We start from the raw sequence: 14,014 nt of genomic DNA on the forward strand, positions 1-14,014 counted from the left end.
TGTCGAAACATTCCGCTAGCGGAACCCCTAGCTGTAACAGGTTTTAATAATGGGGGCCTGTTCGGCCTGCCTTTTCCTGTAGTCCACGTTGAGGGAGAGGTTGTTGTCCTGGCACTACACTGCCAGTTCTCTGATATCCTCCCTATAGGCTGGCTCATCTTTGTCGGTGATCAGACCTAGCACTGTTGTGTCGTCATCACACCCACACAATCTTTTAATTGTAAATTTCTCTTAGCCAATCATCAATCACTTGTGTAAGTGCTGTGCTTGTTGAATGTCCATTCCAAATAAGTGAGCTGAAAGTCTGTTGTCAGTGCCTTGTCATTGTTGATAGACAACAACATAAAACATTCACCTCTTCCACACTCACTTCACGGAATTCAAAAGTGCAATGCTTGTCTTTTATAATTTTGTTAGATATACTTGGAAGTGTGGTTTCAATGTTTGTTGCTGGCATGTCATGCCTAAGTTTGCAAATCTTGCCAAAGAAAAAGTCATTAAATGAGTTGGTAATTTCAGTCTGTTTTGTGATGAATGAGCCATCTGATTCAATGAATAATGGAGCTGAGTTTGCCTTTCCCCCCAAAGTTTCATTGAAGGTGCTCCAAAGCTTTTTGTATCATTCTTTATATAATTTATTTTTGTTTCATAGTATAGTTTCTTCTTCTTTTATTTAGTTTACTGACAGGATTTCCCAATTTTCAGTACGTTACGCCATACCTTTTGCCTCATCCCTCTCAACCATACCATTTTTCAATTCTTCATCAATCCAAGTGGATTTAAATGTTGTTACAGTCATTTTCTTAACGAGTGCATGCTTATTAGTAACTGGAAAAAGCAATTTCAGAAATGTGTCAAGTGCAGCGTCTGGTTGCTCCTCATTACACACCACAGAGCAGCAAATATTATTTCATTCTTCAACATAGGAATCATTACAAAACGTATTGTATGACCTCTTCTACACTATATTAGGCCCCATGACCTCTTCTACACTATATTAGGCCCCATGACCTCTTCTACACTATATTAGGCCCCATGACCTCTTCTACACTATATTAGGCCCCATGACCTCTTCTACACTATATTAGGCCCCATGACCTCTTCTACACTATATTAGGCCCCATGACCTCTTCTACACTATATTAGGCCCCATGACCTCTTCTACACTATATTAGGCCCCATGACCTCTTCTACACTATATTAGGCCCAGCCTTTGGAACTTTGGTTATCATAGATATGGATACTATATTGTGATCACTACATCCTATGGATTTGGATCCTGCTTTAAAGCACATTTCTGCAGCATTAGTAGGATGTGATCAATACATAATGATGATTTCATTCCTGTGCTGTTTGTTACTACTCTGGAAGGTTGACTAATAACCTGAACCAGGTTCCAGGCACTGGTTACAGGTTTAAGCTTTTTCTTGAGTGTGCAGCTTGATGAAAGGAAGTCAATATTGAAATTACCCTGGAATTAAACCTCTCTGTTGACATCACATACATTATCAAGCATTTCACACATATTATCCAGATACTGACTGTTAGCACTGTTAGTGGTCTATAGCAGCTTCCCACAAGAATGGGCTTTAGGTGAGGCAGAAGAACCTGTAGCCATATTACTTCAACAGTATGTCAGCACTTTGTGGTCTATAGCAGCTTCCCACAAGAATGGGCTTTAGGTGAGACAGATTAACCTGTAGCCATATTACTTCAACAGTATGTTAGCACTTGGTGGTCTATAGCAGCTTCCCACAAGAATGGGCTTTAGGTGAGACAGATTAACCTGTAGCCATATTACTTCAACAGTATGTTAGCACTTGGTGGTCTATAGCAGCTTCCCACAAGAATTGGCTTTAGGTGAGACAGATGAACCTGTAGCCATATAACTTCAACAGTATTTAACATGAGATGCTGTCTAAACTTTACAGGAATGTGGTTCGGAATATAGCTCTATGGACCTGAGCCAGCTGTAGTATCCATCGTGGATGAGGAATGGGCCGGAGTCTCAGGCAGCCTCACGGTCTGATGAGGGTGGGAGCTCTGAGGATCTGAACACAAAGGTAGAAGCCACCGGAGAAGTAGACAGAGGATGAAGGGGCAGGTACCTTTGGATCTGATCTCGAATCGAAAGCCACCCGACACGGCGACGAAACTTCCACCAGACCAGAGCAGCGTCCGGCTACTGGGGTGGAAGAAAAAGAAAAAGTAGGCAAGTGTGGAATCCTTTGTAGCTTGTGTAGGTTCACTACTTGTTTGCTAAGAGTAGCCACTTCGACTCTGTAGTCCTCTGCAAGCAATCAGTTGCTACATTGCAAGTCTGGGCAGTTCACATTGTCCCGGAATTAAACTAAATAAACAAAGCTCCTGCAGAATTGAAAACATTCAATAGCGACGTCCATTTGGGACTGCCGGCCAGCTAGCTTTCCCTTCTGTGCAAGAAAGAAATAAGACTCTGCGATGGTTGTGGGATGATGGACCCCAACAGAATATGTCGTGTTTTGTGGGTTTCTAATCAATAATTAACTGACTATTTTGGTTAATGGTCTTGGTGCCCCAGCAGATGGTCTTGGTGCCCCAGCAGATGGCGTCACCAGCAGATGGCCTTGGTGCCCCAGCAGATGGTCTTGGTGCCCCAGCAGATGGCCTTGGTGCCCCAGCAGATGGCATCACCAGCAGATGGCCTTGGTGCACCAGCAGATGGCATCACCAGCAGATGGCCTTGGTGCACCAGCAGATGGCCTTGGTGCCCCAGCAGATGGCATCACCAGGAGATGGCATTGGTGCCCCAGCAGATGGCCTTGGTGCACGAGCAGATGGCATTGTTGCCCCGGCAGATGGCCTTGGTGCCCCAGCAGATGGCATTGGTGCCCCGGCAGATGGCCTTGGTGCCCCAACAGATGGCATTGGTTCTCCAGCAGATGGCATTGGTGCCCCTGCAGATTGGGTGACTTGAGTAGGCCAAATGGCCTTGGTGCCCCTGCAGATCGCCTTGGTGCCCCTGCAGATTGGATAACTTGTGTAGGCCAAATGGCCTTGGTTCCCCTGCAGATGGCCTTGGTGCCCCTGCAGATTGGATAACTTGTGTAGGCCAAATGTCCTTGGTGCCCCTGCAGATGGGTTAACTTGTGTAGGCCAAATGTCCTTGGTGCCCCTGCAGATGGCCTTGGTGCCCCTGCAGATTGGATAACTTGTGTAGGCCAAATGTCCTTGGTGCCCCTGCAGATGGGTTAACTTTTGTAGGTCAAATGTCCTTGGTGCCCCTGCAGATGGGGTAACTTGTGTATGCCAAATGGCCTTGGTGCCCCTGCAGATTGGATAACTTGTTTATGCCAAATGGCGTTGGTGCTCCTGCAGATTGGGTAACTTGTGTAGGCCAAATGGCCTTGGTGCCCCTGCAGATTGGGTAACTTGTGTAGGCCAAATGTCCTTGGTGCCCCTGCAGATGGCCTTGGTGCCCCTGCAGATTGGGTAACTTGTGTAGGCCAGATGGCCTTGCCTGTAAAATCACCAAATTCCAGGCCTGGTTACGGCCCTCCGTCCATCAACGTAATAAGATATCGGAATGTACAGTTGATGATCCCCGCTTTACTGTATCAGTGTAGACAGAACAGAACATCTCCCAAACGCTGTGGGACATTCCGATGAACACAACTAAACTAATGCAAGTCACTAATACAATTTATTCGGTAAATGACATCCACACAATGATTGAAGAATTTATACTCTACTGTGGGTTCTATTCATGAATTGAATAGACAGCTATCCATTTTGAAATAAATGTGCCCCTTTTTTAGGCATCTAACATTTGACCTGCTTTATCGCTGTCGTAGTGTCACTTCCTGTCACCCTCTCATGGAGTTATGACCCATGGAATGGTGATGGCCATAAAAATGTTTGGAAAATCAATGGTTAAGTGGGCTGCACCGGCTCTCTGCTTCGTCACAGGTCAGTGGCACTTAACCGGGTCATCTTAGTAGGCTACTGTGAACCTTCACATGTTGAGAAATTCATTTTTTACTTGACTAAATTGGAAGGGGTAATGTTAAATAACGTAAAAATCAAATAAGCAGGCTGAAGCTGAAAGGCTACTAGCGCTCAGGGATATATAACTCTCCCCTCTATCTCTCTCTCTCCCCCTCTCTCTCTCTCCCCCTCTCTCTCTCTCCCCCTCTCTCTCTCTCCCCCTCTCTCTCTCCCCCCTCTCTCTCTCCCCCTCTCTCTCTCTCCCCCTCTCTCTCCCCTCTCTCTCTCCCCCTCTCTCTCTCTCCCCCCTCTCTCTCTCTCCCCCTCTCTCTCTCCCCCTCTCTCTCTCCCCCTCTCTCTCTCCCCTCTCTCTCTCCCCCTCTCTCTCTCCCCCCTCTCTCTCTCCCCCTCTCTCTCCCCCTCTCTCTCTCTCCCCCTCTCTCTCTCTCCCCTCTCTCTCTCTCCCCTCTCTCTCTCTCCCCTCTCTCTCTCCTTTTCTTTTGTAAAGCCTAAAGAGCATATCCAGCATGTCAGAAATCTGGATAATGCGACCCATTACCTGGATTACCTAAGTAATCCTGTTTGGTTTGAATCACAGCAAGTGGTTTTGGCCCACTCATACCCTAGGAGGCTGTCCTAATATGGACACCTTATCCCTGCCACAGAACTCAGGGCCTTTAGGCCACTTCTGACACCTTAAAAACAAAAGGCACCATTGGATTTAAAAGAGCATTATTTCAGTTGTAATTGACAACTATAATACAATAAATAAACCTAAATATCCTACATAGATTTGTTTCTTGATCCTTACTATGAGCCCACAGATTACAATCACCAACACATTGTCACTTTGTTGTCGAAGTTGCTAAAATGTGACTCAACAATAATGAGGGTTGACCACATGTAAGCTGCTGCTGACCATGGAGACGATGTATGAAACCTGCCGACATGTTTCCAATGCCAGAATCAATGACCCTCCCATTCATCATGAGCTTGTCTGAATGGGGACACAAAAAGCCCTATCTATCATTGAAGTGGGGTAACTTTTTTTTTTGAATACCCACCATCAATACAACTTCATCTAAAGCGTACAGTAAAGGCCTCAGGAAGAACAGAAAAGATGAATGGCTCCCGAAGCAATTACAGAGAATTTGAAATACATGGTTTGCCCTCGACCGAAATAATGTATATGTAAGCAGTACAACTTCATTTTTCGGAGAGCAAGTTAGCAAGTTAGCGTTTTTCTTCAACGCCTGATAAAAAAAGTGACAGGGAAGACCAGAAAGAGTAAAAGAGGGGCCTTATCGTTTTCTCTTTTCCTCCTCGATCGTCGCTTGCTCTCGTAATCTGAGGATCCACTTGCCTTAATGTTGACAAAGGAGTCGTCTGAAGTTATCGTGGTAGGCAGCACCAGGTGTTTCAGAGGCACATCCCTAATAGCAGCACAGCCGCCTCCCAGACCGAGCCCTCCCGCAAGAACTGATAAAGTGGAATATGATGGGATCATCAGTATGCAAAGCGCTCGGTGGTGCCTTGCACACCGCCTGGGATTAACAGTGACAAAAAAGGCCTTTTGCTGTAAGGAGATTGTTATCATTTGATGCATACATCTCTCTCTTTCCATCTAAATCCCGCTCTGAGCTTCTGGGATGGGTCCAAATCCTGGAAAAAGAATGAAGAAGTATTTTACACAGCATTAGAAAGATTTTGTATTGATACATGAATAATAATAGTGATAATTTATTGGCAAAAAAAAAATGTAAAAGATAAAACAATATGTAGATTGTCTCGACACATCAAAGCTATTGCTTTAGTGTTTTATTGAAATGTGGAATACAGAATATAGAAACATGGTTTACAAAGGCAGAGGTAACTAATAATACTAGCACCTTGAAACAAGACAGGCATGTCAACCTCCTGAGATAATAAGAAATTGTAAAATCAAAATGGCCTTTCAGTCAACTATTAGTAAAAGATTAGACTGTCTGATTGAAACTCATTTGTAAACCAGAACCACTCAAAAAGCACAGTAGTGTGTCCTAAAAACTGCAGTTATAACCAACCTTACTGCATTACACTTTTTAACTTGACTGAGATTGTCTCCATGGTGATGGAGGATGCAGTATATTGATCAGTCTATCAATACAGTTTCCTAGCCACTAATAGTCTGGTGTCTCTTTCAAAGTGCTGATTGGAGAAAGAAAGTGTTCAGGTTGGAGCTGCAAGATCCCTTTCCATTAGAGAGTTCTACACGTAACCCAAAAGGGTTCTGCAGTACCCGGAACCAAAAAGGGTTCTACCTGGAATCAAAAAGGGTTATCCTATGGGGACAACCAATGTACCCCGATAGTCCAATCAAATCACAGAGCCTCAACATAAGACTGAAGAAATCGTCAAATTTTGCATTAATGTCAGTAAATGAGATGGGCTAGCATGTTTAAGTTCAAGGTTCACACTGTTGTGATGTCCTTCAAACTTCATGCTTCCTTCAAACCTTTCATTTATCCGTACATATTTAAGAGCTTTTTTTCTATTTTTGATGACTTTGCAAAGAGATTCTTTCAAAAAGTGTTTCCTCATCTCCAAAAATGGCACATCCATCTAAATGTAAATGCTCAAATCACCATACTGTTCTCACCACACCCCTTCCCCTCTCGTTCTCTCTCTCTCTCTCTCTCTATCCATTCGTCTGAGAAACTTTAATTTCTCTCACTGTTTATCAGCTGTGCAAACTGGTGCAGATGGAGATGTGAAATAATAGCTAGAAAAGTTGTAAAAGCTTTTGATTTTAAGTCCCAAAATCTGTTTCTTATACAATCTGGTTCCTTCATAAGTTTTCATATCCCAGTTAGCTATTTAATATGCCTATATTTGCAGGTTGGCTGGTTGGAAAGGTTAGGGACACTTGAGATTCCAGGAAGTTCTTTTTTATCTGGTTCTCAGGAATCAGTGGGAAGGACCCCTGGGTATGGTACAGTCACGATCTCCCACTGACCAAAGAACTCTCACAGTTACTGTCCTGACAGCTACTGTCCTCACAGCTGAATGTCACTGGAAACTGCCACAGGACCATTTCCCATTTGAAAACAGCATGATTCAATGAGAAGTAATGGTTGGTAAAGGATGGCACACCATTGCATCTCCAAATTGTCCAAAGCTTGTAGCATTTCAGATGGATTGAAGGAGTTCCCCTCTAATGGTACGGTGTAGGGTAAAGTTGCCCCTAGATGCTGATCTTGGGTCAGTTTTGCATTTCCTCAACTAATGGCTAGGGTTAGAATTGGGGGAGGGGAAGTTGATCACAGATCTGTAGCTAGGTGAAACTTCACCCTGGAGCCTCATGGTACATTCGGACAGATTAGCATGTGAAGGTTGTGGAACAGATTAAACCCTGAATGAATAGTTGATGCCAAGAGAAGAAACAAAATATAGAGTATGTCATCTGAACCTCGTCTGGTCCCCTCCAATAAAGAGGGGTGTGATGCATTGGTTGCTGTGGTTTGCTTGCTATTGACTGCTGTTATGATGGAATGTAACAGTTCTGATGGAATGTAACAGTTCTGATTTAATGTAACACATTCCTAATGGAATGTAGCACAGTCCTGATGGAGTGTAACACAGACCTGATTTAATGTAACAGTTCTCACGGAATGTAACAGTTCTGCCGGAATGTAACACAGTCCCGATGGAAAGTAACAGTCCTGATTTAATGTAATATTTCTGATGGGATGTAACACAGTCCTGATTTAATGTAACTGTTCTGATGGAATGTAACAGTTCTGATGGAATGTAACACAGTACTGATGGAATGTAACACATTCCTGATGGAATGTAACACAGTTTGGATATAATGTAGCAGTTCTGATGGAAAGTAACACAGTTCTGATTTAAAATTAACAGTCCTTATGTATTGTAAAACTGGTCTAATGGGATGTAACAGAGTTATCTTTGAATGTAACACATTTCTGATTTAATGTTGCAGTTCTAATGGAATGTAACACACTTCTAATGGAATGTAACACAGTGCTGATGGATCGTAACAGAGTCCTGATGAAATGTACCACAGTCCTGATTTAATGTGACAGTCTTGATGGAATGTAACAGTCCTGATGGAATGTATCACAGTCCTGATGGAATGTATCACAGTTCTGATTTAATGTGACTGTTCTGATGGAATGTAACATTTCTGATGGAATGTAACAGTCCTGGTGGAATGTAACCTAGATCTGATGGAATGTAACAGTTCTGATGGAATGTAACAGTTCTGATGGAATGTAACAGTCCTGGTGGAATGTAACCTAGATCTGGTGGAATGTAACCTAGATCTGGTGGAATGTAACAGTTCTGATGGAATGTAACACAGTTCTGATTTAATGTGACTGTTCTGATGGAATGTAACAGTCCTGGTGGAATGTAACCTAGATCTGACGGAATGTATCGCAGTCCGGGTTTAATGTAACGTAGTTCTAATAGAGTGTAACATAGTCCTGTTTGAATGTAACTCAGTCCTGCTGGAACGTAACACAGTCCTCTCTCTTCTTTCTCCAGTGTTGTTCTTGTTGTCCTTTGAATACTAACAGGCCTAACCTGTACATCCCAAATAGCACCCTGTTCCCTATGCAGGGCACTATGGTTGACCAGAGCTGTATGGGTCCAGGTCTAAAGTGGATAGGCAGTAGGGTGCCATTTGAGGCGCAGAACTATACTGTCTAGCAAAATGCCCCAGGTTCAATTTCCCACCAAAATGAATGTATTATCTCAAACAAGTGCCCCAATGTAACATGCCAAGAACTTCATTTGTTTCACAAAACAAATAGAGTTTCAGACTATAAACGTTTAGTCTTTTTCTGCTCTCTGACTCTGATTACTCTGTCAGTGCACTGCTTCTACGTTGAACCCAGAGAAAATGCTGCAGTCGGCTAAAACAAGATCATTGTCAACACTGAGACAAAGCAGGTGGTTTCCATTACCTTGTTTCTGTCTTCGCCAGTGTCCCTCCATTTCAGATTAAGCTGTAAAGTGAGATCCAGAGAGGGAAACCAGGAAATGACATTGCTTAGTACACCACATGTATCTGCAGTGTTAGCATTGTAAAGGGGAGGGGCTTTCCATGAGTATGGTGTCCATATCAGGACAACCTCAATCTCAGCAGGACTTGTCTCGGTGTCAGCAGGACTGAGGCTGTCCCAATACGGACACCGTACAGGAGGCCATTGGATTAGTTTGTTGTTCTGACTCTGGTCAGGTAAGTCACCTCAGCGTGCTATATTTAACAGACAGATGAGTAGGGACCCCTCATACAAAGCCTCATCAGTATGACAAGGTGAAGTTTCCTCTGGGGTCAGCTTCCCCTCCCCCAATCATAACCTTACCATTTCTGGGGGAAATACAAAACTGACCCAAGATCAGTGTCTAGGAGTAACTTCACCCTACCCCACCTACAGCAGAGCGCGATATCTTAAAAAAGGTTAAAGGTTAAAGGTTAAAGGGTAAAAGCTTATAGTAGTCTCTCTGCGCTACATTTCTTCCCTTCATCACCTCTACTTAACATATCGGGCCATTTTCACCACAATGACCCAGCAATGCAGTATCGAATCTTCTCCAGCCAATTCACTCATAGAGAAGATCAGAGACAGGGTCAGGAGCGTTTCATACCCCTCCTGACCTTCTGCTGCCACAGCAAATCCACACACCACTGCAGTATCCACACGCCACCGCAGTATCCACACGCCACCGCAGTATCCACACCGGTGGGTGAATTGAATTAATAAACGTGGGGTCCTTATACATATTCAATTAAAGGCCTTAGTCTGGCAGCAGTGGCCCCTCGTCTCATCCTGTCTGATTTACTGAGACAGAGTCGTGCTGATGCATGACCTCGTCCCCAGCCAGCCCATAGCGAATGCACGGTGCAGCAGGAGGACTGAAGTGAATCCCTTTTCAGAGGCAAATGGTGAGGGAAGCAGACGCAGGGCTAAGTGCCCATAGGCTCTTCTGCCAAATCTAAAATCAATACACTGTTTCTTTTCCCAAACTGCAAGCTGCTGAATCCATATTTTTTTTAATGATTCCCATATAAAGATGCAGCAGGTGGGGACAAGGAGACGTCCTCTCTGACAGCACCAAGTGCCAGAGCTCATTTCCAGGTAGGAAATAAAATGACTGTATTTATGGGGCTCAGATGTGTTGATGTTGTCAAGGTGATTTACTTCAATTGCATTGCTGACAAGTGTAAGGTCTGTTTAGTTTCCCCCTGGTAAATGTCCCCATTATTAAAACTTCACAATGAATATGCAGCACAGTGTGCCTGTTTGTCCAATGACGCTCTCATTTTATATTTGCATGGGGTTGAAATTGGAGACATTGTGAAAGGCAATTCAAGTAAATCAATTTGAAGTCCTCTAGCGAAGGACTGAAATAATATTTAAATGACTCTCGCGCTCTCTTTTCTCTCACATGCGCACACAGGCTTACACACACACACACACACACACACACACACACACACACACACACACACACACACACACACACACACACACACACACACACACACACACACACACACACACACACAAAATCTGCTCCTGCAATAAATCCTCTTTCCTTAAATCAGAGAACACATATTGTAAGATCTTGTGACCAAAAAACTGATATAAAACCTTCTCAATACTGAGTGATTTAACCAAAGACAAGTTCATCATGAAGATCCCCTTTTATGTTACGAAAAGTATCTTTCATACTTAGGCAAAGGTAATATGTGGAAGGGGTGTATTTCTGATTCTAAAGATAGTACAATACACTGCTTTGTAGGTGGCATTTTGAAATGCAAATAAATCCCCAAACTATAATTTCAAATTCCATATTATGTTATGATGAGAAAATAACTTTGACATGTGTATCCTATTATAATTGGCTTGGTTTTGTTTTTAGTACAGAACAGAAGTCACTGCAGTCCATTCTGAAACAGCCCTGTAATTAGTAACTTAAAATGCATGCTATGTCCATTTTTTATATCAAAGCAGAGGACTGACTCTTACTGTGAAAATAAATTGTTCAATTACTGCTCCACTAATGGAAGAGGTGTAATTCAGGTTGTCAAGAAGCTAATTTCCCTCTATTCTCAAGCGATTCATCTTTTTTTTTCTGGAACGCTAGTAATTCCATTAAACTGGCTCCGTCACGTTGGCGTTGCATCATATTAAAGTAAGAAAACAGTCGCGCCAAATGTTTACGCATCTGAATCTTGCATCGATTTTGTCTTGTACAGAATTACGAATCAGGCTACTAATGTGTAGCACTATGCAGAGGAGCGTCATTCCACATGACAACCTTGCTCATTCTCCTTACTGTATTTTAAAGTAACGATGGACTGTGGTTTATTTTTAGTTAATTGAGCCGTTCTTTCCATAATATGGACTTGGTCTTTTACCAAATAGGTCTAGCTTCTGTATACCAACTCTATCCTTGTCACAACACAACGGATTGACTCTTACGCATTAAAAAGGAAAGAAATTCCACAAATTAACTTTTAACAAGGCACACCTGTTAATTGAAATGCATTCCAGGTGACTAACTCATGAAGCTGGTTGAGAGAATGCCAAGAGTGTGCAAAGCTATCAAGGAAACAGGTGGCTACTTTAAATCTAAATATATTTAAGATTCTTCAAACACTTTTTTTTGGTTACTACATGATTGTGTCATTTCATAGTTTGATGTGTTCATTATTAATCTACAATGTAGAAAATTGTTAAAAAAATAAAAACCCTTGAATGAGTAGGTGAGTCCAAACTTGACTGGTACTGCATGTCATACAATAATTGTATGTCTATTGGTCAGTCAGGAATAGAAAGACATGCTCATTGGCTGCTATTTTCCAGTGAACCATCTTTGGAAACTTTGATACGTCAGTGAGACACACTGGGCCAATAATAACCATGAAAAGACACCACATTATCTCCCATTAAACCACCAATCACCCACACAGCTGATCTCAATAACATTTGCCAGCGATTAATGCTCCCTAACACAGATGTCGAGGGTCTCCTTCAGTCTTGATTGGCAGCCATCATTTTTCAAGACCATTTAACCCTCTGGTTGGGTATTGTCATCAGACCAACTATGTCCTACTTGATGAGCAGACTAAGGGTGACTATATCATCATTCCCTACAACTGAAATAAAAAATATTTCCTCAAAAACAAAAGAGGATCAAGGCACTCTTCATATAGTTAATTTAAAATGCCTTTATTTGTATGGTATGTTATGTCACGCTGGTGTAAAGGATTTGGAGACAGGAATACATCACCTGGGTTTTTAATACACCGTAAACAAACACGTATACAAAACACTGGGATGTTCCCAACCAAAAGAGTGAGGGTAAACCTCGTAGAACCCGTAATACACAAAACACAGGTATTCACGCAAACAATGATAGACAGCCCTATGGAGAAACAAAGGGCACATTTATACAAACACAATCAGCGAGGAATTGGAATCAGGTGTGCGTAATGACACCGTTCAGTGCAGCCTAGAAGGCCGGTGACGTCGACCTCCGGAACTGGTGAACAGAATGAGCAGCAGTACCGCGGGGATCCGTGACATGATCAATGGAAACAATGTCTAAAAACTTTGGCCTTCGTCAGGGAATACCAAGATTTTATAATACAATGTCCTCTTTTGAACAGCTTTTCCCAATTAACCCTGATTTGAAGAGGGAGTGAATTACATAATTTATTGGACAATACTTAGTGAGCAATACCATACACACTAAAAAGTGATACAGTGTTATCAAACATGCATCTCAAGGCTAGAAGCATCAGAACCCGTTGAAAGTTAGTTCTAACCTTGAATACAACTGGGCAAAGTGTTAACAATAGGACATACTGTATATTGTATAGTACACTAGAACGCAGCAAACACACTTTGTTTACCACAACACATCTACTATGGCAATTTACCCGACACGTTGTATAATTTGAAATCTAATGATGATGGTGTAGCCTCAAATTTATGTAATTCATTAAAGGTGCAATATGTAACTTTTTGGGCAACCCAAAATCACATAGAAATGATCTGTCATGGCAAGACGAAGAAGTGTCTAAGATCTGATATGTTCTATGCTTCCCGTTTCTGAGTTAATTTTTTTTGTGTGTCTTTTACTTCAGGTTTTGCTTTAAACAGCTGAAAATACAATATTGTTGGTTATGGAGGAAAATATATTTCACAGCCATTTAGATGGTACAATGAATCTCTATGCTATACTTGCTTGTTTTGTTACATAAACAACATTTCTACAAAATATTAGAATATTAGTAACCAGGAAATGGCAGAGCAATTTCTGCATATTGCATCTTTAAATACAATGGTCTTTAAAATAACATAGTCTGATAAGTTAATTTCTTATCAAGATCTGAGGGAAAATATCCCTGGACAATCAAGTAAATCGTGATTGAGTTATATAATCTATATTTTTTTTCTCAAATGACAATGTAGTCTATAAAGTAATTTTCAATGGCATATATTATAGGCTATTGTTTTACCATTTAAGGAAACAAGCTTGAATGAAACATAGGCCTACAACTTCAATATTCTTATACTCCAATAAATATTTGTACATTCATCAGCCTTACGGTTTCTGAATCTCCTGATAAGTCGATATTTCATTTGGTGGCGGGAGTAGAGAATCTAGACCAGCTGTCTGGTATCATAATCTCTTGACACAGTAAAAACAACTTGTGGGTTTTTCATAGCAATCAAGATTAGTTTAGCCCACAGGTGCATGTAATCTCCCATTAATAGGTTATAAGAAATCCAGCGGTAACCATAAGCGTGTTTAATTTGGCCTGTACGTTGTAATCGAGTTAAAAGGAATTGGATGTCCTCTACAAGGTCGGCAACGTCACAAAGGTCGCAAAATGTTTGTAACTCCGCACATTAGGGAATGCATCAGGCTCCAGTGCAGAGTGTGCGTGTGGGTGCGTGCGGGTGCATGCGGGTGCGTGTGGGTGCATGCGGGTGCATGCGGGTGCGTGTGGTTGCGTGTGGGT

Source organism: Oncorhynchus tshawytscha, linkage group LG04 (assembly GCF_018296145.1).
Source record: "Oncorhynchus tshawytscha isolate Ot180627B linkage group LG04, Otsh_v2.0, whole genome shotgun sequence".
NCBI lineage: Eukaryota > Metazoa > Chordata > Actinopteri > Salmoniformes > Salmonidae > Oncorhynchus > Oncorhynchus tshawytscha.